Below are 4,857 nucleotides of genomic sequence, written 5' to 3'. Positions count from 1 at the left end.
CAATAAAAATGTTGAGATGATTCACTTGATGACACAAAAATGCAGATAAAACCTTTCCGTTTCACTGGTGTGGCTCACTCCTCAGGTTTCAGCCTTTGTTGTTGGCCATGGTGAACAGATTTAGAAAAAACCAAACCTTGCCACCCGTTTCAACAGCCGTGATCGTATAGGTGTTTAGTACTTTCTGCGTTGTGTCTGGCAGCCACCTGGTTCGAATCCGGGTCACGGCAGTTCTGTGAGCTAATTTTTTTTAGTCCTTATGGTTGATAATTTGTATGAATCTCTTTAGAATACAAACATGAACGGACCACACAATGATAGCAGTAATTAATTAATCCATCAGAATCAAAGAAAGGACTCTACAAATAGTAACACAAGCCCATTCAAAAACCTTTTCTTGAAAAATACCATTCATTTTCAACACTGTTGACCAAATGGGATTCCCGACACTTGCTTGGGCCGTAGTGCAAATAAGGCCTCATGAAGATTTGGACCAGTGGAAATTATTGGCTGCAAAGGACTCATTTGGGCAGACATGTTAATCCTTGCACCCATTTGCCTCACTTGTCTTAAAGCCCTACCCCCAGCCCTCTTAAGGACTGTCACTGTCCCAGCCAAATTTCAAAATTTCAAACCTCCAGGACTAAGAAAGAACTCCTGGACTCTGGTCCTGCTGTGACTCAAGATTTAAACCAGGGTTGCCTCCAGCACAACACAAGTTACTAAGCACTATATCTTCCATGCAGGTGCAGGATGAACATGCAAACTCACACAACCGGGATGGGATTTGAACCATATTCTCAGAATTCTGGAGGCCAATGCTCAACAGCCGCAACAAAACCCAACACCGTGTACAGTCTTGCTCCCCACACCCAGTTTTGAAACAAGTACCAGCACACACAGCTGCTTTAAACTATGGAAACGTCCGCTCTCCTTAAGATTTACACATGAGTCAAAAAAAAAAAAAACAAATAAAATAAATTACTAAACAGCTCCTTGAACAAGCAAGCAAGAAAAAATGATTGGTTTCCACCCGGTTCAACCTTGACCTTTCCACGTGTGAGACAAACATGATAACCACTTACAACTATGGAAACTGCCAGGCTGTGCTTTTGTGAGAGAGAAAGATGAACCTCCTAACTCTTAGAGTAACGCTTCTCAGCTATTTCATCAGCAGTTGCTTCAAACCAACATCAACATGAAATTTTGAATGACTACAAATTTGGAAGAAGTGGCCTTTGGATTTCACCCTATAACTTCAATTTACACCCTCAGTGACAAATTAAAAAAAACATTCCTGACAAAAACAAGAATTGAGTTAGTTGCACGAGCGGTCAGCTCAACCCCATGATATGTCCTTTTTTCAGTGGAAAAGTTTGTGAATTCAAAGTAGTGCATTTCGGACTTATCCCATCAGAATGCAGCCAAAGAAAGGACCCCTAATGTATTTGAACACACATTCCGATCTGGAGTCACCAAGATACCGTTGCGCCACAGAGCAGGTAATGAAGGGCTGTCGTGGAGGTGTAAGAAAGGCTACCAGGAGCAGGTATAAATTGCCATACAGCGACGGAACATGTGCCTGACCGTGAATCAGTGGTAAAAAAAAAAAAGCTTGCATTGTATTTGTTTCATTGAAAATCATCAGGACTGGCAATATTTTCTCCCATCTTTGAGGGGATGTTTTTTTTGCCCATGATATGAAATCAAACCCTGAAATTCATGCAGTCCTCTGAACAAAACGTGGAAGGGGGCATCCAGAGTTTGAGCTGGAGACCCTCTTGATATATGCAGATCAAATGGTCAACCACTGAGCTAACACCCCCTTGCCTTGTCACAGTGCCCTCTTAGTTGGGTAGACAATTCCATATTCATCATTTGTTACCAGTTTGTGGTTTTTCAGGTTTGAGAAATGTGTATGATTGAGAACTGTTCCCTCAAACGAACCTTTCCCCTGTTCTTGGTCCCGGAAAAGCTATATATGTGACGTGTCAGTTGACGTCACAGCTCACATCCGTTTTGATTTTTTCTGGCCGCCATATTGGTAGGTCTCATTTCACAGGTTTACATTCGATTACATAAGAGGGTCTTAATGGCTTTATTAACTTTTTTTTGTTGTTTTGGTTTTGTGTTTTGCTCAAGAACTTCTCTGGACATTAAAAAAAGAAACACCTTGGTTTATTTCCAAATTCGTCCTTTGTGCAATTGGCATGACCGGATATCATACATTGCTGTCATCTATCATTGCAACCACGTGAACAACAGCTGTGTACCCAAGGGAAAAAAAATTTCAATCCTCTTATTAAGTATGTTGAAAAACTCTTTGTTTTGGGTGTCCTCATTGAAAATCGTAAAAACATGGTGGAAGAATGCAGCTCCTCTCAGTGCCTCATCATGAACCCAAAAACTGTCAACCAAAATCATTACCAAAATTTATGCATGACCATCTCCGTCTTTTGGCAACTATCCAAAACATTACAAACCAATCAGATGATTTAACAGATTAATATGGGGATCCCAATAAGATCATCTGCCGTTTCGGATATGAAGTGATACAACGCGTTTTCGATCCTCGTCGTGGGTATCAAGACCTTACGCCAGCTCACGTATTTCTGTCACAAAATGACATCGCAGAAAGGTCTTGTGATCTTTATTACATACACACACCACACAATATATTTTTGTGGTGCAATCACTTAAAAAGTAATTAATTTCATTTAAAATTATGCATAAATCAATATGATGAATAACTACTGTTTTACAAACACCGTTTTGAATGACCGAAGACATGTTTCGTCTTCTTTTCCCTCTCAGCATTTCGCTGGTTTAGGGTTAGGGTTTAGGAACTGAGTGATGTGGAAATCATAGGGAGAATTCCTGTTCTTATTTATACCTTTTTTTATGAAAGACTGTTTGTCTCTTTCCTCATGAGGGCCTTTTCACTGCTTTTTTTTTTTTAAAATAAGTGCTCCCCCAGATTTCTCTAATCACTATTTTCACTCAAAAACTACCCCCCCCTAAAAAAAAAACAAGTTATCAGATACTTCAATATGGAAGAATTACACCAAGGAAAAAGTTAAACGACAAAAAGTCATTGGCCTCCGGCTTGAATGTACAGACTGACATATCCAAAATATAACTCGGCACTCGGTACAAAATCTGGCTAAAAAGCAAATATTAAACACTAGCGTATTCTAAATTACAACTGCATCTATCTTGGCTTGTATTGTGGCTCTTTGTCTAATGTGCCCTCTCATTGGCTGGCACCCAAGTTTCAGAGTGTAACCCTGTCTCGTTGCCCTTAACAGCTGGGATAGGCCTCCATCAATCTCCCCGTGACCCTCTTGGGGAAAGCGCAAAGAAAATTGATGATTCAATATTTCAGGGTTCATATTTTTCCTCCAATACGTTATGCAGTATATAAATATTATAGGTGTTCTCCAAAAAAATGTATGCCCCTTTAGAATCATTGTAAACTTGATGTTTAATATAATTCAAATCAATTTTTAACATGTAAAAGAAGTCACAAATAAAATGATTATTTGAAGTGTGAATTTACATTTTTTGGGACACCTGATTTTTTAAAACTGATGCTCCAGTTATGTTTTCTTTCCAAACTGTACAGTTTTTTGAGGTGATGAAGGGATTTGATGAAATGACAACCACCATAAATTAGGACACAGGTGTTTGTGCATTTGATCGCTTCCGTGATTGGTCCCGCAGTCTGGTCAAATTCCGGATGGGTCCTTGTGCAAATTGTGCGGTTTTCAGTTCTTCATTCTCATAATGAACGACTAACCTGTTTGGCCGTTCTGCTGTGGTGCCCGCAGCGCTTTCTCCGTTCTGCTTGCGGAGGCATCTTGGCGGCAGTCAACCTGTGACCAAGGAAAAACGTGACGCGGCTGCGACTTTTGGTGTTCCCTCACATCAATGGGAACGCACGAGCATGGATTCCGGTTCAAGCTGCAGGAAGTCCAGGGCAGCAAATATCAACAGGTTGGCACTTTTCAAGTTTTCATGCTAGTTAATAGTTGTCACCCTCCTCCTTTTTATTAAAAAACAAAAATAGAAACTGGTGATGCTGATGATGACTCCTCCTGCAGGCTTTGAATTACTTCAGGAATTTTGTTCAGAAATGTTTTCTTTCCTAATTCTTCATGTGTATATGATATCACCTGGTGGCCAAATGTGTGATGCATTGAAGTATGACATCTGCCAAACAAAGCATTTAATACAAAGTGTAACACTATACTCCAAAAAAATGATATAAAATAAAAAAAAATTCCCAGAACACTGAAAGTTTTACAGCCAACCCACACACACACACACCTCGCATTCTAAGTAAATATTGCAAGGACATTTTTGAATAGATTTCAATGGTTCATATAGTGGCTCTCTCCCAAGCGGAAGATCTTGAATTTGTTCCTCAAATCTTGTGTAACTCTCCCCCTTTAAGGAAATTTAGTTCAATTTCTATATTTACAGTGATTGTGGATCTTTGAAGACTGCACTGAAGATGCATGCTTGTGTAACATGGGAGAGAATGGGGAAATTTTATGGATTTATCTTTTTTTTTTTTTTTTTTTTTTTTTTTTGTACAACCACCTTGGCCTAAGAAAATCATTTCTCTTGGTTCTCACGTTCTGTCACATGGTGCAGCCAGGAAAGCGGGGCTTCAGATGTAATTTCTGGCCCCTCCCCCAAATGAATCAAGTATTGATGTGCTCTTTGCATAAAGGTCTCCTCCGTTAGTCGACAGTCTATGAAGGCTGGCACGGGCGCATCACTCGTAGCCAAATCATGATGCTTTCCTTCAACATAGTGTGGATTTCCTCCCACCCTCAACTGGGTACTGTG

This window comes from Syngnathoides biaculeatus, chromosome 20, assembly GCF_019802595.1.
Source record: "Syngnathoides biaculeatus isolate LvHL_M chromosome 20, ASM1980259v1, whole genome shotgun sequence".
Taxonomy (NCBI): domain Eukaryota; kingdom Metazoa; phylum Chordata; class Actinopteri; order Syngnathiformes; family Syngnathidae; genus Syngnathoides; species Syngnathoides biaculeatus.
This window is presented reverse-complemented; position numbering follows the sequence as displayed.